This window comes from Lygodium microphyllum, chromosome 13 (assembly GCF_053477565.2).
Source record: "Lygodium microphyllum isolate KBCC chromosome 13, Lygodium_microphyllum_v1.1.10, whole genome shotgun sequence".
NCBI lineage: Eukaryota > Viridiplantae > Streptophyta > Polypodiopsida > Schizaeales > Lygodiaceae > Lygodium > Lygodium microphyllum.
The window spans coordinates 119,676,232-119,699,605 of record NC_141147.1 but is presented as its reverse complement, the minus strand read 5'-3'; positions in this window follow the sequence as shown (position 1 = coordinate 119,699,605).

The following is a 23,374-nucleotide window of genomic DNA, read 5'->3' as shown; positions in this document are numbered from 1 at the left end:
CAAAGTCTATTTCCCACTTCTCAAATGGAAGTATCGCCATAATAGGGCTGAGTGGTCATTTCCTATTCTCTCGACTATCATGTCGTTGATAAATATCGCATCTCTTAACATACGCAAACGCATCCTGGAAGATGGCAGGCCACCAATAACCTGCTCTTAAAGCCTTTTGTGCTGTAAGCCGTCCAGCAAAATGGCCTCCGCAAGCAGAATCATGGCACTCTTCCAAAATGAATGGCACCTCGTCAGGCATCACACATCGGCGATAGATGTCATCAACCCCTTGCCGATATAATGTACCTGCGATCAAGGCAAACTTTAACGCTTGCTGCTTAATTTTCCTTCTCTCAGCTTTAGATAATTCGGGTCCCGCCTCTCCCGTCGATAAATAATGTGTTATTGCAGCGTACCAGGAGGGAATAGATGCCGTATCTATTTTAAATAACAACTCCATGTCACTACCTTCAGCCACAGATTCTTTCGGCTCCCCAAAGTCCACAAGACATTCCACGATGCCTTGCAACCTTGGTGGCTTACTCCTGATTTCATAATCAAATTCTTGCAAAGTGATTAACCACTTCACTAGACGATCAGGCGATTGTAGCTTATTCATCAATAATCGAAGTCCCTCCGCCTTCGTATAAAGCACGACTTTCTTATAGAGAATATAATGCCTGAATTTCTTGGTCCCAAAGGCCATCGCTAGACACAACTTCTCCATGTAGGTATAATTGATTTCAGATACCCCTAGCTTCTGACTAGCAAAAGAAATCGGGTGGTACCACTTTTCCTCCCAAATTTGGGCTAAACAGCAGAAGCTGATACTATACATGGTGGCTGCTGAGAATATATAGAACACCTCACCTCTTTTAGGTGCTTTTAAAATGGGAGCTCTTGCTAGCTCTTGTTTCACATCCTCGAATGCTACCTTACAAGGATCACCCCATACAAACAAAGAGCTAAAGGACAATAAATTTGTAAGCGGAAATGTTCTTTCTGCCAAGGCATTTATGAATCTACGGTAATAACCAACCGAAGACAGAAAGCTATGAACTTCTTTCGAAGTACGTGGTGGACCCATGGAAACTTTAACTTTGACCTTCTCGGGGTCTATCACAATTCCTACCGAACTGACCACATGACCCAGCAATAGCCCATAAGGTACTCCAAAAACACACTTCTGTGGATTTAGGGCGATGCAAAATTGTCTACAGCGCTCAAAACATTTTCTTAAAATGATCAACTGCCTTCCTCTCAGGGTGGCAGCCCCTAAGTCATCAATAAACACCTTCAACTCTTCAGGGGATATGTCACCGAATGTCTTATCTGCTATTTGTTGCCACGAACTAGTCGCATTGCATAAACCAAAGGCCATCACATGGTACGCAAAAGTACCAAATACAGTAATAAAAGTTGTTTTCAACTTGTCCTCTTCTGTAATTACCATCTGGTTATATCCTGCAAAGCAATCTATAAACGAATATATCTTCCTACCCGCTAATTGATCCAAAATCTGGTCAATAAATGGCAATGGGTAGTAGTTCTTAACTGTCTGCTTATTCAGCTCCCTAAAGTCTACATATAATCGGATTTAATTATTATTCTTCTTTCTGATCACAACTGGCGAATACCATTCCATGTGTTGCACAGGAAAAATCAAACCTGCTTTCCGAAGCTTCTGTAACTCTTCAAACAGCCCGTCCCTCAGTTTGAAAGGCATACGCCTTACTTTCTGTCGTACAGGACGACTGCCCTCTTTCAACAGAATGGTATGAACAGCAAGACTAGGAGGAATGCCTCTCAACTCATCATAACTCCAGGCAAAGATATCACAGAATTCCTGAATCAGGGCCACATAGTCCTTCCTTTCTGCTGTGCTGAGCATAGAACCTAATTTGATTGGCCGTGAATCATCAGGCGTACCAAGGTCTAGCTCGATAACATCTGCATCTCTTATACAATCTTGGCCCTCTATCGGCTCGTTCAAAGTGATCTGATAGATGTCTTCCGCGGTGGATCCCTCTTTGGACTCATCACTCGATGATGTCTCACTGGCCGATAAATCTTCTAATGTCTCCAATTCTGTAGAAGATAGAGGAGCTCTCTCACTCTGCGGGGACTTAGGATAAGCATCAAACACCACATGCTGAGCACCTCTATCGAATATTAGTTGACCGGCGGGTATATCTACTTGGCAGTCAGCTTGCAAAATCCAAGGTCATCCGAGTAATACTTGGTAACTTGGAAGGCCTGCAAAATGAATCACCCTAAAGTCCAACAGGCATTCTACATTTGCAACAGTAACATGGACCTTAGTAATGCAGTCTTCCGGCTGTCTCAAACTATCATCTGCCATTCTGAGAATTGTGGAGGTGTCTTTCTGGATCGCAAGACCCAACCTTTCCATCAGTTCAGAACTCATAATGTTAACAGATGATCCCGTGTTGACAATGGCATAATCTAATAATATCCCATGGACATAGGCTGCAACCCTTGGGCAATGCTTCTCAGCATGCTCGAACCAATCATCACCAACTCGCGCAATACCCAAAGGTTCTACGATATACCCGGTACAAAGGATCTTTCTAAATTCCTTGCGTACTCCTGGGGAAAGCTTAATCAGCTGCAGAAGACTCACATCCGGCTTGACTTCACAAAGAGAGCTTGCCAAATCGAATTCATGATAGCTCGATAGAGTCCGCTTTTCACGCCAAACCATCCGCTCTTTAGGTCGCTGAACTAGCTTTATTGCCTCTTTTTTAACTTTCACCTTCTTCTTTGGTGGTTCCTTATCGGCTTTACTCTCCACGGGCTTCAAAGGTCCCCCTTCCATGGCAGGATCCAAAACTTGCGTTCCTTTGTCGCCTTGTTTAGGGTTTTCGTCGATAGGCTTATCCTTGTCGGCCTCTCTATCCTTTTGACCTCTTGTAAGGATAGCTCGCAGATTAGAGGTTTCAGCATCATTAATGCGTACAACCTCAATCAAACTAACCCCACTACCACTGGGTAGCTCCTCCACTGTAGTCTTTGGTCGTTGAAGTATTTGTTTAGGCCCATCTTCCTGCTGGGAATCATTTCCTTGGGCACGATGATTAACAGGCCTTGGTTGCCGACTACCTCGCTGGAGGGAACTGATCTTACTCCAGCAAGTAGCTGCTAAATGGCCAGATTTTCCACAGATGTCACACTTAACATTTGGGCAATTTCTTGGATAGTGCTGCCCACCACACCATTTGCAACTAAACCTCGAAGGTGCACCCTCATCTGGGTATCTACTTCCTATAAAATTTTGTTGTTTTTTAAGGAAGTTGACATCAACGGCTATTTTCCGATACTACTCCGTAATCATGTCGGTATAATGCTTCATCATGTCCTTAACCTCGCCAAGAACATTGGAAGCACTCGACTCATAGCCTTGGTCATTACCATGTCGTTCCATCGGCCTAAAAATTTGATTAGGCACTGGTTGTTGAGCCAGAGGCATGGTATTAGAATTGACCGTCTGGCCTCCACCATTTGGAGCCATTTGACTGCCTGTAGGCATCGACATGCTAGGGGGAGCTGGTAATAAAGGGACATTCTGCATCATGTTCCCTCTCCCGTTAGGATTAGCCATCGCTATCCCTTGGCCACTACTGCCATTGGCCATCGCCACATTGTTTCCCAATACTAAACCCATATTCGAATTGCCTCGAGAAGCATAGTCTGCTTGTAGTTGGGATTCCACCTCTTGTGCTCGTGTAATGGCAGTATCTATATCCCCCAAGGGGACATTACTCACCCCTTTTAGGGGTAAACTCCCTTCGAAAAGCTCCATAAAATGAATCAATATTCAATATGGTTCCAGCTTCTAAACCATGATACCATATAGTGGCTCTTCCTTTGAGAGCCATATTGAAGAATATCATTAAATGTCCTTCTTCTTGAATGCGACAGTTAAACATCAGCTTTTGAAACTCCCTAATGTGGAGTTCCGCATCTTCCTCAACTAGCCCATTAAAAATGGGTAGCGGGTAACCTAGAGCTGGCAAATCCGTCGTTCCTGCTGGAATTGCAATAGGCTGCGCCATGACGAGGATTGGATTTGCACTAGGAATAAGGGACGGTAGGGTTACACCTCCCGCACTTGATGTAGACTGGCTTATGGAAGAAAGGGGAGTACTAGAGCTTCCACCTTCTCCTAACTTACTGCTTGTGGCCCCAAGACCACTAGATCCACTCCCTCGTAAGGGTTTAGCACCGCTACGCTTAGGGGAATATCTCCTAAAAATTTCAGCACGTTGCCTAGCTCTTTCGTCTCTTTCTTGCTTTTGGATTTCTATTAGACGATGCTTATCGATAAATAACGGATCAATCACAGTATCCTTTGGCATAAATTGCTAGTTGGTCCCTAGACAACCAGGATTCGAGGACTGCCACTTTTAAGCGGCTCCCGGCAGACGCACCACTGATGGAACCTAGAACGGGCCGGCACTGCTTCCTAGACATCTTGTGTTTGTATTACGTCATTTGTAGTCCACTCTTCTCTCACCCACTACTCCTCAGAGGGAGTCCCTCACACATTGCCTAATGGCACGAAGCACAGACATAGGGGGTCCTCCAACGGCTCAGTGCCGCCACCCCTCTGCGACTCTCCTACACCTTGGGGATTGGCCCCTCGGTGCGTCGCTCAACATATAAACATTTCGCACAAAATCCACTCAAGGTATTATTTAATCGTATACAGGAATGTACCATTGTCCTTACTTCCCTTTCCCCTAGACCCCCCGACTAGCCTATGGCTTAGGGTGTCCTGTCTCTCACTCAACGTGGGTCAAGGTCCTACTGAAAGCAATTGCCGTGCATCTAGGATTTCTGATACCTTTAAATATTTCCATGATTTATGCATATTGTGGATGCCCAGTGCTCAAACAATTATAAAATCAATATTGTGCACATGTGGAAAACATCCTTTCAATGATTTTCAACTACCGTTCTTATGCGGCGTTGCACGAACCTAGCACCGAGGAAACCCTCGTGCTACTAGGCTCTTATTTTATAATTACTCACTGATCTATATGGCATGCAAAAAAAAACCAGCAATCTTTTCATCATTACTCCGCATTAAGACACATTTTAACCACTCTACCCTCCCATCGATCAAATGTTGCATTGTTGTATAGGTTTATAAGGCATTTTGCCATCATTTTATGTGTAAAAAGCTGGAAAAACACACTAGAACAAGAAGGTGGGGCTGAACTGAGGCAAATCCTCATGCTTCAGTCCCCACAAACATTCACAAACATTGTTCTTAATTTTCATTAATTTTCTGCACTCAAAATGCATTTTTTCCCTATTTTTAGTAGTTTTCCTCTATTTTCCTTGTATTTTACCTTACTTTCTGCATTATTTTATTACTAAAAAATCAAAGTAGGTTATGGGCTGTGGCTCTTAGTTCCTTATTGCAAAAAAAATGAAAATTCTAGTTGGTGTTCCTATTTATTCTTCCATTTTTATGCCCAAAAACATCATTTTTCCTTAATTTTCCATATTTTACGTGTCTTAGTGTATTATTTTGAGTCACAAGATGAATGTTTTTCTGATTTTTTGATTATGATCAACAAGTACTCATGGAAAATAGCAACATAAACAATTTTTAGCCCACATGAACGACATCTTATCAATCAAAAGCCATAAAATCTCAAATTTCCTTTGAAAAAATTGAATTACCGCTTATTTGCGTGTTTCCTGTGTCATGTCCATGGCTGCAAATCTGAAAATCAGCAGCACTTCATGCTCATGATGGTCACAAGTCACCATTTCTAGCCCGTGGAGCAATCCGATCGATGCCGGACAAACCTCCACCATTCTTTCTTCTTCCTTTCTCTTCCCCATGAACTCCCCCTTAGAGGAGAGAGGGAGAGGAGAGAGAAAGACTGATTTTCTCTCTCCCTCTACAGGCTACCATTTCTCGCGTGGACCGGAGTGATGCGGAGCGGAGGATGAGTGTAGTTGCCTTCTGTGATTACTTCCATGGCTTGCTTGTGAGCCACCATCACCATTTTGAGGGGGGGGAGCGTTTTTTTTGGCGCCTACAGCAGCACGTTGCCCCCCCTCAATCTCGTTTTTTTGGAAGGGGGGGTGCCCCTTCACAAAGGCACCCCTTCACTTCTCTTTTTTGGGCACCTCCCAATTTTTTATCAGCCTTTTGGCTCTTTTCCCGTCTCTCTCGCATACGGTGTCCGAATCGCGAACTGAAAATTTCTGTGAGCTCATCTCGGCATCCTGCACTGATTGATAGCTCCACTGACCACCATAGGTGCATGGAAAAATTACTAAAAATCCGCAAGTGTTGCCCGGGCGTCCTTAGAGCACTTTGACGCTTAAAATCATCCTAGGTCGAGCCACCGCCTTTGACATTGGATATTTTTCCCTTGATATTCATAATTTTTAACTATTTTTAAGCAATTCCCAGCACCAAAATTCCACTCTCAATAGCTCCCACGACAAACTTTGAGGTGTCAATGTGAACGTGGAAGGTTATGGTCAGTCTGGGGCTCTTGAGATTGGTGCTATGGTTAGAGCATTCTTCAACTCTTCGTATGCGCATTGGTATTCCTTGCATAGCTCAACACAAATCATCAATAGTACCGTGTATGGCCTAGGAAGCATTGAACTCACTTATAATCGATTGGTGGTGGAAGATTGATGATATCCCTAACATTCGAGATGTCGGTGGAAATGCAATTCTTTAACACAACATTCCCTAGGATGCGTCCATGCTTTACCCATAACTAGCACTTCAAGGGGTTCAATGAGAGACGATGATACAATCTACATCTCTCAAAGACTGCTGGAAGCTTGTCTAGGTGTTCCTTCCAATTAGAGTGAACACATAAATTTTCAATGAGTACTTCTAACTCTCGCCTAAGCATGTCTTTGAAAATGGCACACATGAGCCTTTAAAATGTGGTTGGTGTGTTCTTCAACCCAAATGGCATGACTATGTAGGCAAAGATGCCCCACTTGGTAGAAAATGCGGTCTTGTGCCTATCATCAGGATGTACCTCCACCTGATTGTACCCTCAGAAGACGTCCAAAAAATTGTAGGCCTCTTCACTAGCTGCTATCTTGAGCATATGCTCAGTGTATGACAACAGATAATTTTCTCTGTTTATAGCAGCATAAACCTTTTTATAATTGATGCACACTCAATCTTTCCATTCTTCTTTAGTAGGGTCACGATGGAGAAACCTACTCGTGTGCTCAATTTCACAAATGAACCATGCTGCCAATAGCTTATCAATTTCCTCTTTGAAAACATGAGCATGTTTGGGATTCATAGGATATAGTTCCTGCTTGAATAGCATTGCGCAAGGTGTCATGGGGATGTTATGAGTCACCACGCTCGAATCTACCCCTTTTTAGCTCATCGAGGGACCAAGTGAATACATCTATATACTCTCGTAAGAGAGGAATGAGACTCACTTCTTTTTGCTTGCTCAAGTCATCGGCTATGAACGTAGGTCAGGGTGTTTCCCCTTCCTTAGCTAGATCGACCTCCTTGACTTCACTGGGTCCTTTTATTGGCTCACTCACTTGCCCTTGTCTTTTGGCTCCTAGCAAGATCATTACCCTATTGCCTTTCTTAAATCAGATGAATCATTTTGGCAGGTCTTGTGGTTTCCTCTACTCCTCCTCAACTTGTGGATCTCTAAGATGTTTCCTTCTTTCGTCCTTCAACCTTTGGCACCTTAGGTGGACTAGTAGGTCTCCCTTGGTGCATTTGGTCTTAGGTGGTCATGGTATCTTAGGATCACTCTTTGAGCTTACTTCTAACTCAGAATCAAACTCTCTACCTTCACTAGAAGAGGGAGTCTCACTTGGAGGTCGTAGCTTTGATGGTGATTTTTTTCTAAATATTGGTGTAGCACTTGGTTGGGCAAGACTCCCTCGTTCATAATCAATCGCTCCTATGTACTCCAACCAGGTGCAATTGTAGTCCATTTACATGACTTCTTTCTCGATTCTAGAGTTGTTCTTCTTCTACGATTTGGATTATACCCATATAGGTTCAATCACATGTCCCTCAAGGTTTTACTCTATTGTGTCCATCTCTTCTTTGCTCTCATCTCATTGAAGGAACAACAGTCTTCGTATTCATCATCTGAACTATCCTCATCCGACTGCTCGTCTTGATACTGTGTTTCCTTGTCAATGGTGACTAAGGCCCAATTTTACATCAAGTCCAGATCTTGCACCTTGGTCCATCACCACTTGGATTTGTCTAAGAGATCCTTAAGTGGTTTAAGATTTGCGGCTAGGTTATTGGCTAATTTATCTGACATGTGCTCTAAGATCTTGTGGAGCTCTCATTTTTTGTTCAGGACATGGAGCATGATGGGGCTGGATCATCTATGTGAGCTTCTATCCATCATAAAAACTGGTACTAAGGGTTTGTTCTTGGGTTCACCAATCCAATCTCACTCATCCTCAGGGTAAGGGATATACTTGGTCAGTGGCCCGTAAGATTTTCTAATCTGAGCATTGCCCTTCAGCATAGCTGCGATGGTGTCTAGGTTGACTGGTGTAGCCTTCTAAGTATCCATGTTCACTCTTATTGCTTCCATTCAATTGCCTAGGAAGATTAGACCGTTGCCCTAGTCTTTCTATGACTCATGTGTTGCGCATCCAAGGTCGGCCTAACAAGATTTTCTAGTCAACTCCTTTCATGACAATGAAGTCCATAGAGAACTGGACTCTTGTGATCTTCAATGGCCAATTTTCCAACACTCCAAATGGCTTTACTTTCATTCAATTAGCTAGTGTGACATTGAACCTAGCATTCTCAACAGGTGGGTTACCTAAAGTCCCTAGAGTAATATGTGGCTAAGCACACTGATTCCTGCCCCCGTGTCTATAATCCCTTTCCTCATGGTATCACCTAGAGCTAGGACCAACAAGTCTGCGTGTATCTCTGTGCCTTCCCAGAAAGCATTAACGTGTAATGACTTGGGTATTAGGTGCACCGTCAGGCTCGGTATTTGTGTGACCATGTCGTGGTCTTGCAAGTCAACTCTTGTTTGCTCTAGCAATCCTTCCATCCACTACTTTAGCTCCTACCATAGCTAGATGATACCTAAGCCAATCTCCTAGGCTTAGAGTTACAGGGGTGGTCACTAACATTGTTAGAAGATTGTTGGTTGGTTTCTTCTCTCCTAATTTTGTGCTCCTTGGCCAATGCCCTTGACTAGTTTACTGGCCGTGGTGTTCAAGCTCTGTTAAGGCAGCACAATTTGAGGTGTAGATTCTTCTATCGGTCATGTAGGAGAGATTGGCATGGTTATGCTAGAGAGATAATCAATCTCGTCCTCCAAGATGGGCTCAACATCCTTTAGGTGTTCTTCGGTTTTTCTCACCCAATCCTTGACCTTTTCTATGGCTTCGAGTTGGCACTTTGGATTGGGGTACTCCCCTAGCTTAGCACTCCCTTTCTCAGCAGTCTTTCAAGCTCATGTTTCTACCTTTGTTTCCATGACTTTCTTCCAATAGGTAGTGTCATTGCACTCTCAATTTTAAGTGTGATCTTTGCATTGGTTTTCTTCTTCCTTCACCTACGACTCTTCTTCCCTATTGAGGCTGTGTTGTCCAAGTTACTAGGCCCCAGTAGTGATATGCCTACTTGCTTTGTATGTGCTCGGGTCATAACATGCAACAGATTGGGTGTAGCCTCTCTGTCGAGTGTCTCGACTCCAAACAACCCGAATGGTACTAAAGGTACGATTGCCGAACTAGAGGGTGATGTCCATCTAGGACAATTGGCAAAGAGGTGAGTGATTCCACACTCTACACGTCTGAGGTCAGTCTTATCTTGATTGGCTTGCTCCCTCTCTGGGCAGTGCGAAGAGATATGTGCTGGATGACTGCAAGTCCAACATGAAATTGGCTCTTGGGTTTTCCCTCCTAAGCCTCTACCTCTTCCTCTTCCTCTTCCTAATGCCATCACTAACATTGGTTGATAGTCCATGAAAACTAGATTTCCCTCTTTATTGTACGAGACATAAGGGTTCACATAAGGCTCCTCATCATTTAGCTCCTCCACATAGTGGACTAGAGCTTCACTCGGTGGATGGGTTACTAAGGTCCAAGTGGCCTAGGTATACCCGTGGGATTGATTTCAATCATAAAGTGTACATAAAGTGTACAAAGATCATTACATGTGTGAAGTACATCACTACAAAGATATTATCTTTACTATCACATAGATACCTAGAGGTTGTGGATAAGCAAGCTCAAGGGCTATAGGATGAAAATGCCCTATCAACCTATACTCACATAATGTTTTGGTCTTTCTTACTCCTTGCAATGTTTAGGTTGGATCATAATCATTAAGGATGGCATGAAAATCCACCATTCAATAGACTCAATGATGCATGCATGTAGGCCTATTGTCTCTAGCAACAATAAGTAATCATGGGAGAGAGAATGGTGAGGGATAGGAAGAAGAATCGTGCTAATAAGGCATCAACCTTGGCAAATATAAGGGTGCGAATAATGATTATAAGAGTGAGTGAGATGTCATGTTCTCACCCTTTATGCACAATATAAGAGATACAGTCTGCAAAGAAGATACCATTTTGAATGATTTTGTTCCATGTACAAGAAACAAAGAGCCATGCATATTTGGCACTTTAACACCCAAAAAATGCATATTTCTCCTTAAAACGCATAGTCTTAGGTTTGGCATTGTCAAGCATTTTTTTGAAAACTGAAAACCCCTAGTCATCAAACTGTAGATATGTTTGATTTTTGTTAGCTTAGTTGTTTGCATGACTGTTTGTTTTGTCATCAAGCATCCCTGAGTCCATGACATCTAGGAGACTAGTGATCCCGCAGCCGATCTATATAGCAGAGCAATCCAAGAATTCTTCTCATGAAGAAAGCACAACTCATGAGTCCAAGGCTATAATGCATAAGCATCAGAGTAGCACATAGCATCAACGTGGTGCATAGGAGACAGCTAAGAGCACATAGACTCTCCAAATTCAATCATAGAAGAAGGGCCAGCATCTTAGACACATGGCAGATGGGGTCATCCCTAGGATTGAAATCAATCCCATAGGCATACCTAGGCCACTTGGACCTTAGTAACCCATCCACCGAGTGAAGCTCTAATCCACTATGTGGAGGAGCCAAACGATGAGGAGCCTTATGTGAACCCTTATGTCTCATATGATAAAGAGGGAAATCCAATTTTCATGGACTATCAACCAATGTCGCTGATGGCATTAGGAAGAAGAAGAGGAAGGGGCAGATGCTTAGGAGGGAAAACCCAAGAGCCAATTTCGTGTTGGACTTGCAGTCATCTAGGACACATCTCTTCGCACTGCCTAGAGAGGGAGCAAGCCAATCGAGATAAGATTGACCTCAGATGTGTAGAGTGTGGAATCACTCACCTCTTTGCCAATTGTCCTAGATGGACATCACCCTCTAGTTTAGCAATCATACCTTTAGTACTTGGGGTGTTTGGAGTCGAGACACTCGATGGAGAGGCTACACCCAATCTGATGCATGTTATGACCTGAGCACATACAAAGCAAGCAGGCATATCACTACCAGGGCCTAGTAACTTGGACGATGTAGCCTCAATATGGAAGAAGAGTCATAGGTGAAGGAAGAAGAAAAATGATGCAAAGATCACACTTAAAATTGAGAGTGCAATGACATTACCTATTGGAAGAAAGTCATGGACACAAAGGCAGAAACATGAGCTTCAAAGACTGCTGAGAAAGGGAGTGCTAAGATGGGGGAGTACCCCAATCTAAAGTGCCAATTCGAAGCCATAGAAAAGGTCAAGGATTGGGTGAGAAAAGCCCAAGAACACCTAAAGGATATTGAGCCCATCTTGGAGGACGAGATTGATTATCTCTCTCGCATAACCATGTCAATCTCTCCTACATGACCAAGAGATGCATTTGCACCTCAAATTGTGCTGCCTAAATAGAGCTTGGACACCACGGCCAGTAAACTAGTCAAGGCCATTGGCCAAGGAGCACAAAATTAGGGAGAAGAAACCAACCAACAATCTTCCAAATTTTACTATCTTAACTAGAAATCATTTGACTCAAATTGGTTGCCCACAACTACAACCTACCAATTCCAAACTTAGCCCATTTGGGGGCCAATCGAATGCCCTTTCAAGAAAGTGCAAAGTCATAGTGTCTATCGAGTCTAAAAGAATACTCGTACTTTTTTATGTGTTGCAGAATATAAAAGATGCTTGTAAGGAATTGTTGTTAGGATGCTCATTTAAAAAGCAAACATATTAAAATGTCGACTACGAGTCTCAGTGTATTCACCTTGCTATTGGCAATATATGAATAGTCACAACTTTCAACAAGGGCGGCGCAGCTCCATTAAAGCCCACAAGGCCACCGGTAGAAAACCTACCACCAAGCCTAATGAGAGGGGTTGAAACTTGTCACAATCCGCCAAGCCACACTGCTAGCAAACTGCTAAGATCAAAGCTAAGGCCCTTGAACCACAGTTAAATTGGGTGCCTAAACCTTAAGGATTGCTGCCTAGAAGCATACAAACATGGTCTTGCAAGCCTAGGAAATTACACTCAAAACCTAGGAGGAAAAGAAGAAATTATAAGCACTGATGAATAGTCCCCAGAACCTTATTGCAAGCGCAAGGCTATTACAGGGCCAATGCTTGGATGCGTGTACCTAAAACCAAGAGGGCCAATGGCACTATTTAAAAGCCACCCTCAAACTTGACCACACAAAGCCCATGACAGATCAAGCACTAAAGCCACAAAAGACTCAAGCTACAAAGCCCATAGAGCCCAACACCGTTAAGCATGGAGAGCCTAAATGGGTCTATCGACCAAAACCGTAGCTTGTTGACTCCAAATAGACCCAACCTATCACTCTTAGTGCTCCTAAAGCCTCATAAACACCTAGCAACACAACATCAAAATCACAGCCTCGAGCATCCATTCAAACCCCAGCCTCAAGCGTCTTAAACCCTCTTATGGATGATGATTGATTCTTACCTTGGCCGCAAACTTAGCTGAAAATACAAGGGATGACTTGGGTGTTTTCCTTCGGCGTTTGGATGCCATGTTTACCACACTTACTAAAAGCTATGACCAATTAGACTTAGGTCTTTTTAGATGAGTCTTTAGCAACAAAGGTACACATGATTCCTTGCTCATGGCAAAAATCAAAATTTTGATTGCACATCATGACTCACCCCTATTTTAGATAGCATTTTGACATAGGAGAAGTTACACATTGCAAGGAAGAATAGACTCCAGTGATTTCCTAATGGATGTCCTCACCTATATCACTCATTTAAGAATTCGACATGTCAATATGGACCACTATGCTAACATGGAGTACAACCCAAACTTCTACGCTTGGCTCATGCGAAAGTGAAGCACTGTGAGCATGCATTGAATGGCCTTAACCCTTCAATCTCTAATCCTAGGAAGGACTCTTCACATTTCCAAAGGGGAGGGGGAGCAGGTAAGGTGGAAAAACCTACTTTAAGAAAATTCTCATGGATCTTCATTGGATTGTGTGAACTGTGAAGAAAAATTCTCCTTCTATACTTAAGCTTTTGATTTTTCTATAAGCATACACTCACTCTCTACTCATTATCTTAAGAAAACTAATGGTGAGCTATAGTGTTATGACAGGGATCCACAATGGCAAGTCAGGAGAAGAGCAGCAAACTTCCATTCTCTTAGACAAACAAGCTAAGGACCAAGCTAAGGATAGCCTATCAGTGGAGACAAGGGCCTTCAACCAGTTCAGGTTCAGGCATGTCCTGAAATTGGAGGATGTGGCCATGAAAGAACATGCCATAAAACAAATAGTGAAGCAATGCAATCTACAGAAGTACTTAGATAAAGTCAGGCAAGCCGTGGATTATCAAAAGTGGATGGAATTCCTTCGACAAATCTTCAACAAGAACCACAGTACTGTAGCTGTGCGTCAAGAGAAACCTGCAAGTCAAGCTAAGCACTGAGTTGGTGGAGAGAGCATTGGGCCTACCCAACAAGGTCAAGAGATAGCCCAGAAGATATGTGTATGATATGCTGGAATGGACAAGATTCTAGTCCACACCAATGATAGCATCAATCTCATCGACATCCCAGAATGAAGACATCTTGAGAAATGGAGATTTGAGATACAGACAAATTCAAAATCTCAGACAAATTGTTGACAAAGACTAGAAAGCCAAAAAACTGGTGGAAGTGTGCTCCTTGGCTAAGTATGTGGAGAAGTTCGGGGGCAGAGTTAACCATCAGAGGTGTACTAAGTTCCTGACAAATTGTGATGTAGAAAAAGGAGTAGGGACTATCGCAGCAAAAATAACAGAGGGACTACAAAAGGTAGAGATTCCTCTCTTAGCAAAATTGATGCATCGAGCTCTAAGCCTATCATAGCACCCTTTCAAACCAAAGAAAAGAAAAGAAATTGTGTCATCTTAGTTCAAATTTACAAAGCAGGAAATGGGTAATGATTGCACCAAGCTAGAGGTAATCCCCAATCCAGATTTACAACTACATGCCTAGTTTATATACACATTGTTATTCGATGCTCACCACAATGCTACAATGAATAGGATCCACTTGACCATGTTAAAAGACTTGGTCACATACCACTTGAAGGATGTGGACATCAATGCGTACATAAAACACATAATACATATAATGGCCAAGTTACTACCGAAGGATGTGGAGTCTAAGGAAGTCACTCGCGGAAGCAAAAAACCAACTAGAGGAAAAGTTGCAATGGTGGCTTTTCGCAGTATACTAACTGTCATTGTGGAAAAAGCTCTAAATGACCCAAATGTAGTCAGGGAATGGATAACAAGCACATAGAAGGACATGTCAACCAACTCAATATAGGAAGTAACCTCAAAAGAAAAGACCACATGCAAAGGAGGATCCAATACACACGAGAAGCAAAATGAAACCCAAGAAGGGGAGAGTACGCAAACCTCCCAAGGCAAAAGAAAAATGCAGATACGAAGGAACAAAAAGATAAAACAAGAGAGAATGAAAAGGATAGAACATGTAGAGCAAGTAGAGCTTGAAAGCATCAAAAAGGAGAAAGAGGAGAAAGCTAGAAATGGAAAAAAGACACTGAAAGATGACCAATGAAAAAGCAAGGATAAGAGTTTTGCAAAAGGGGGGGGGGGGAAAGATAGAGACCACCAAGAACCAAGGGAATTAAGAGGAAAAAATACCCTTGGAAGAAAAGGATGCACTAGAAATGGCCATGGAGGAATCCCAAAAGGCAGAAGAGGAATGCCAAACCAAGGAAAGACATGAGAATGAGGACTATCATTACAAAACTCTTTGGAGCAAACAGGAGGGGAAAGAAGAGTAGACATGGATGCTCCATCAAACCCACCCCAACCTGGAGCAGGACTAGGTAAAACTATAGAGAAAGTAAGAAGTTTAGCAAGTGGAGGACACCATGGGGTTGAAGACAAGGGGAAAGACCTAATCCAACCACTATCTCATTGTCAAAAGATTCCTTTCAACAACACTCCCACCACCTAGCCAATAGGTAGAAAAAGCCATACCACCCCTACCCTTAACCCTTGTAGAGGAGAAGGGAACAACCAAGTTGCCTCGCTAGCATAGTGGCTGGAGGCAATGCATTTGTTGGTCTCTAGAAGTAGATAAAAAGAACTAGCGGTCATTGGATCAAAGAGACTAGCCAGAAAGAAAGTAGAATTAGAGAGGAGGGGTGAGAAGATCCCAAGGGTAAAGGAAACATAATCTCACATGCCACTCATCACACAAGCAGCTGGATAGGACTTTGATGATTTACCTACGTTACCCTACAATGGTAGTACACAAGGGATGTCTAGACCCTAATGATGGAGATAGCTTTACTACTAGAAAAGAGAGGAGTAGACAATAGAAAGTATGAAGAAGTATTATAGGAGTACACACAAGAGAAGGAGATCAAGGAAAAATGGGAAGCACAACACAAGGAGGGCATGGCCACCATGACTCAACTAGTAGAGATGGTGAATCAATAAGAAGACTAGATCAGCTAGTTGCAACAAGATAGAGAAGAAACTATACAAGTGAAGGATAGGATGCTCAAGTTGGAAGGGCAATAGGAGGAAGCTAATAGGAACAAGTAAGACCTTGAACAAAGAATAGAAGAACTCAACAAGGAGAAAGAAGAACTTCAATGAAATATAAGGGACCAAACTACCACTTTGAAAGCCTTGATGAAGTGGCAAAACATAGGGTTAGAACAAGCCAAGAAGACAATGTAAAAATTAGAAGCAAGAAGTGAAGAATCTTTGCAAGAGATGTGTAGGGGCGAGCACAAGCTCTACTGCCAAGACCCACGGACCCCTTATTGTTCAAGCATTTCCAGCGAGGACTAATGGATACCTCTCACATAGCGATGCGTTATCCATCTCTACGAGTGTAGTGAGCTTACCTTGATGCCCCAATGAGTTGCTTCCTCCCGCAAGCACTCCGATAGTCTCACAATTTGTGATGCAAGCTCAAGCATCCTCAAACCTCCACCTCCAAGCTCCATCCTCCATAGCCACGTGTGAGACGAGAGAAGAGAAGAGAAGAAGAAGAGAGGAGATGGAGGAGGGCTTCACCTCCAAGATCCCTCACCCTCACACACTCACTCCCTCACTCACTCACTCACTCACACTTCCTACCTCAAGCACTCACAAGCAAGAAAGAGAAGGGAAGAGAAGAAGAGAAGATGAAGAGTCCACTTTGCCAAACACCAAAGAATGAGCTCTCATTCCATTTTTGAACTTTATATACAAGGTCCTCTTTCCCTTGGGCGGTCATTCCCTTTTTACATGGCCGGCTAGTCCCCCTTTTTCCATTGTTCTCCTATCTTCCTAGCTTCTTTCCTACCACCGCTCTACTTTTATAATTTTGCACGGGTGTGAGCACGACTCTCTTAAAATAAATCATGGTGCACCTTGTGCTGTTTTACAAAAGTATTGACTTGCACTTTTTCTTAACATGCCTTCATTTTCCATTCCACTTTTTCATTGGCCTTGTCTTGTGCTTTAGATTTTCTGGATTTTCCACTTTTTCACCTTGTTCATCTAAGGGTTAACATTACCCCCTCCTAGTTGAGTGCAAAACCCATGGCACTTGTTCGGTGGTGAGTTGGAGGGTGTTGCTGGCGTAGCCAAGTGGCTTTTTGAGTTTGTATAAAAGCCAACTTGGGAGGTGTGTTGGAGGGATTTATGGAACAGAAAGGCCCTTGCGTTGGATATGATTCTTGGTGTTAAGAGAGGCTAATGGGAAGGCCTATCTTTGAAATGGAACATTGGGTTTGATGGATCCATCACTTGGCCTTCTACGGTTTCCCTTTGTTGCACTATTCCAAATGAGTTGCTTTGTTCACTTATTGACTAGAGCTATTGCATTGGTCCTTTGGTTGGGTGTGGCTGCATGGTGGCATGACGCATAAGATGGGGAGCACATTGCATGGATGATGGGGCTTGTGGGGCCGGTGGTCGGGGCCTTGGTTTGTACCTAGCAAGAAATGATGGTGCACTACCTGGGGGTGTGTCTACCTTATCATGGCTTACATGGTGCTAGTGCTTATAGGACTGGGAGATGGGTCAACCATGGGCAAGCTTTGGTGTGTCCCATACTTGAGGACCCAGTTTGTGCATAAGGGAGGTGGAGTGTAGGGGGCTTAGGGTGACAGGTCCAACCATTGGCAAGAATTACCTTGCTAGGTATGTCCTGCCCTTAACGTGCTCTAAGCATGTGTCATGGGGGATGGGGCTAGGTATGGAAACCCTAGGTGAAGTGATTGTGGTGTGCAAGGTGGTTTTTTTAAAATCTAGATGACTATAGCCAACACTTGGATGCAAGGGGTGCTCTCAAGCTGTACCCCAATCTTCCTTGGGATTAGTCGCGAGCTGGTTTGAGGGGTTTAGTAAAAAAGGCGCAGCTTTGCAGGTATTTCTTGATGTTAGTATTTGCATTGAGAGGTGTGGTCTACAAGAAATGATGATTGCACCTCGTAAAGTGACTATCGTTTATGTCTTCAAGGATTCTTATACAAAACGAGGGAAGCAGGGTTGCCCTCATCATGAGCCTAGCCATAGTGCAACTATCTATTCCTAGGTTAATGTCAAAAAAGGGTGGAGGAAGGTGGTCTTCCTCGGTTGGTGGCTTTTGTTTAAGTAGAAACCTAATGATTCTAAGGTAATCTCAAGTGGTTATGAAGGTTGGGTCTGGGCAGGAAGAGAAATACTTGAGGAAGCGATTAATGGAAGGACACAAGTCCCCTACTCTAAAGGTCATGCATTCCTTGGGAGTTGCTGCATTGACATTGTAGATCTTTGGAAAGGCTTACTTTCCATGCACCCCCTATCATAATCCACTCCGTGCCTGTGAGGATAGAGCATGTAGACAAGATCATACTGTTCTTCCTGTAGCATATAGCAGAAGGCCTCCATACATCAAAATTGGTGTCCCAAATCCTCCTTTGCCACTTTTGTTGCGCCTCGTAGCCTTGGAAGGTTTTGGAAACCTGATAGACCTTGTCTTGCTAGTAGTATATGGGATCCCGTTTCCATTGTGTGATTATAATGCTCTGCTCCTCGACCCATCGGTTTGCTAGAGTATTGCCCAAATGGATGATTCCTTCCACTACCTCTAGGGGTAAGATGGCTTGGTCCGAAGCTCATGGATAGAGGAAGGAGAACTTGAAGGGTTGGGATTTGATCTCCTCATGTTGACAGGATGCTAATCCTCACATAGTGGCAAAGGCTCATCAGGAAGCTGTTGTGGCCGTACTTGCGCCATTTGCTCAGCTTGCTCCACAATTTCCCATCTTCTTCTTCTCTCAGCAATAACACACTCAGGAACCTGGGCACCCTCAGGCTCTTCTAGGGGTAGATCGGGTAAGGGCGGACTGGGATCTTTGATTTGAGATTCTTCTTTAAATGCTTACTTGAAGTCTGGACCTTCCTTGGTATCTTCTTCCATAGTGAGTTGGATTGGGGGTGGATGGGGCTGCTGTTGTTCCTCGAATCTAAGTTCCCTAGGCTCATCGGTGGAGAGGTCGGCTTGTTGCAATTAGCTACATTACTCCTTCTTGGTTATGCTCATGCTGGTTGGGAGTGTGTGCTCTTGTAGGACATAGCTTAAAGCTCTAATTGTCAATTCCAACTTCCTCTTCATTCTCTCTACCAAATCCTCAGCTTCAGCCTGTGTGACATGAAGCACAGTGCTCAAAAATACTTGCCTCTGCGTGTTGGAGCACACTTTAGCAACCTCAGCTCTGGATTCTGTTACCACCCTCTCATTCTGATATTGCTAGGCGCTCTTTCAATCCTTGCACTCATTCAAAGTTGCGCCTCTCCCATTTTTGTGCCTTCTCTTTCGGATTTTCCTTACCCCTCCCCATCTCCTGAGACAGCATCATTACCACCTATTGCTGCTCATTCCACACTTCCATCATTTGGGTTTTCTCTTTATCCTGACAGTTCAGATGCTCTTCTGCTATCCTCCTATCTTGCTCAGCCATGGAGCAATGCTGGTAGGCTTTTGCGATCCTTTCTTCAATAGTTTGCGTGCAGCTTTCTAGCTCCGCCCGGTGCAGCTTTCTTTCAGTCATGGCCATGGCCATTAGTGCCTCCACCTCCTGCCAAGCATTCTTCAGGTCATCTTGCAGGTTTCTTGTGGCTCTGTCTATGTCCTCTTCCTTCATTTCTGAAATGGATCCTATTTCTCTCTCTATCCTTCCTTGCTCTTCCATTGTCAACCACAACTCCAATACTAGGGCATCCTCGCGTTCTTGGCATTGTTGTCCTAACGCTTGGTCTCTTTCTGTGGGATCTCCCGTAGTTTTGCGTGCATAGCTTCCACTCATGCGATTCATTGCTAGAGTTCAATGTATTTTTGGATGAACAACTTGTGGTCCAGCTGCTTCGCCACCAAATCTTGGGCTTCATCCTATAGTCTTTGCCTTAGGCGATCTTTGTTCTCTTGAGCCTCCTTTTCTTTAGCTCTGAGTTGTTCTTTCGGGTTTCAGATTTCTTTCTGATGCTCAGTGGCTTCCTGTGTCATCTCTAGCCATGGGGCCGCGATAACTTCTCTTTCGACCTTCATAACCATAGTCTTGTTCTTTTCCTTAGCCTTCACTAGCTGGGCTAGGATTTCATCCACATACGCATCATAATCCGCAGTCGAGGGCATCGTTGGCGATGCTGTGGTGGTGGATGCTTGCAACCTTTGCCGCTTTGGGTCTTGCCCACACTCAGCGTCCAACATAGCCAACCTTTTAGATGTTGCCCTTGGTGACATTTCTTGTACTTTCGTGACCAGGAATTGCATCATCATGGACATGAGCTGAGTGGTGTCCATGGTAGATGCTGGCGCCTATGCCGGCTCCTGCATGGTGGAGGTGGTGGTGATGGTATGAGGTGTGATAGTTGAAGGGAGGGGATGCAACAGGGCGCTACCATTCCTTGCAATGATTGGGGTTGCGTCAGACCTGCCGCTTGATTTGCCTTCGTGCCATGGGCTCAAAATGGCCATTCTTTGGGGCCGTGGATCTCCTCTACAGACGTGTGCATGGCCTCTACCATGTCTTCATCCTCTTTTCTCCTCAGCTCTTTTGCCTCTTTCTCGGCTCTTCTCTTTCTCTCATCTTTGTCCCTCTTGGATTCTTTTTGGGCTTTGCTAAGGTTCCCTTCATTTGTTCCTTCGGCTCTCCTTTGCCGGAATTGCATCTCTTGCTCTTCCTTATCACTTGTAGTCCTTTCACTTGACTAAACCTATTTGTGGTGAGGAAGTCGGCGTAATTCAACACAAAGCACCGATAATATCTTGTGTGACCCAAGAAACACTGAACTCCCTTATAGTCCTTTGGTGGCGGCAAGTCGACAATGATCCTGACCTTCGAAGACTTAGTGGCTATACCTTTCTTGGACACCGCATGCCCTTGGATGCATCCATGCTTAACCAAGAATTGGCATTTCGAGGGGTCCAATGACAGGTTCGAAAGCTTTCATTGTTCAAATATTGCTCGCAACTTCTCCAAGTGTTTTTCCCAACTAGAGTGCATGCATAGGTCATCTAGTAACACCTCTAGCTCTTGTCTAAGCACATATTTGAAGATGGTGCACATTAGCCAGTGAAAGGTTGCAGGTGCATTCATCAACCCAAATGGCATTACAATGTAAGTGAAAACACCCCACTCAGTAGCAAACACAATCTCGTGCCTATCGTCAGGATGTATTTGCACCTATTTGTATCGTGAAAAGTTGTCCAAAAAGCTATAGGCCTTATTGCTTGCTACCTTTTCGAGTATGTGCCTATCGTCAGGATGTATTTGCACCTGTTTGTATCGTGAGAAGGTGTCCAAAAAGCTGTAGGCCTTATTGCTTGCTACCTTTTTGAGTATGTGCTCTATGTATGGTAATGGATAATTATCCCTTTTTTCCACACCGTTAACCTTCTTATAGTTCATGCATACTCATATCTTCCCATTCTTCTTCATGACTATCACAATGGGTGATGATAGAATATAGACATGGGAATCCACCCTAAGCAAGGGTCTATAAGGGTAAATGTATGTGAGTTGACTTAAGGGGCAGGGGAAACCTTGACCCTAGGTTGGCATAGGCTATATAAATAGCCTATGGGTCACTATCAGGTGTGAGAGAGTGCACCCAAGTTGTATTCTAAGCAACTTAGTAAGCAATATTTTGTTCTTGTGCTTTGAGCTCTCATCTCCCTTGTGCACATTTTTCTTGTTGCAAACTCTAATTTTTCACATGGTATTAGAGCCTCCTCTTATCCTTTTAGCACTAAGTGCACATGATTTTCATCATCTTTATCTTCTCCCTCTTACCTCCATAGCCAAACCTTGATCGCCTGACCTTAGAGGACCTAAGGAAGCCAAAGGTGAGCATTTCAGCTCCTAACTTGTACTGAAGACTTATTCCCCAACACAAGGCTAATTGGCGTTGCACATCATAGGGAAAAATAAATCATCAAGGAGGGCAACATTGAAGAAATAAAAAATCAGGTGGAGTATTTGCAGCCTCTTGTTCATCTCCTTGGCATGATTGAAGATGCAATAATGGAGGGCGTCTTGGGTCAATGATAGCCCCCCAAGTGGGCTTCCTAACACCCTAAAAGGGTTTGGCCACACAGAGGCAAACCCTAAACTACCTGTCTCTTGGCAGCCATAGCCAAACCTCAAGCTTTCTTCACATTTCAAACTTTTTCACTATTGCTATCACTAATAGTGATTCTAATCATTGATTGATCTTCTCCAAAGTTAGTTGAAGATTTGAAAGCTCTATTTCAAAGCCTCTTACCCTCAATGGACCTTAGTTCATAAAACAATCCACATCTCACACCTCAAATGGCATAAACTTTGAAATGAGTGCTTGTAAGCACTAATGTTGCATTTTACAATCATGTTGCTAGCTGGATATTGACTCTATTTGGAATTTTATCAGAAAATCAAATTCATCAAGTGGTTTATGTCATTTACCTCTTCTTTTTTGGTTTTAAGGCTATGTATACAACTATAAACACATAGACCATATCCCAATATTAGTTTGTTGCTGGTACATCAGAGATATGAGTGTTATGGTACTGTTGTTTGATTCATCCAAGCGCATAGAGTTGATCGATAAGCTGTGCTCCACCAAGAACTCCTCTAATAGGCCAATTGTCAGGAAGATCTTGAAGTCCAATCAAAGCTCACCTCGTTGAAACTGAGGAAAATAGTAAAGCTTAAACCTAGAGTTGTTTAAAGAACAGGACCTCCTAAAGCCTATCTTGAGATATTGCATATGTATGATTTCCAACTGTTTTCAACTCTATAACTTTAAAAGTTGGCTATCAATTTAGCTATTCGGTTGTACTTGGCCACTTGTAAAGGACTAGACACTGACATTACTTAAGGCAATAGGTAAGACCTTCCAAAAGGGCCATGGCCTATGCTCATGTAAGGCCTCAAATTCACAAGTTCAATGGAAAAGATTTCCATCCTTGGCAAGTCCTAGTAAAATACAAAATGATGGAAAGAAGCTATTGGCCCTTCATAAAAGGAACCGAAGTTATTGACCCATCCAATCCCCTTGATGTAGAAGATGATGAAAGAGCTCTGGCCATCATCATGCTTCATTTAGATGAATCTTTAATTCATCATAATGACCAACTCTCCACTGCCAAGGAGAATTGGGATGAACTTGAAAGGCTCTACGGTGCTACATGAAAGAACTCCAAGATCTTTCTAAAGATAGAGTTTTTCATCTTGGAATACAAACAAGGAGAAGATCTAAGTAAGTTTATTTCACATATGAAGGGGCTTATGGCAACTTGCCT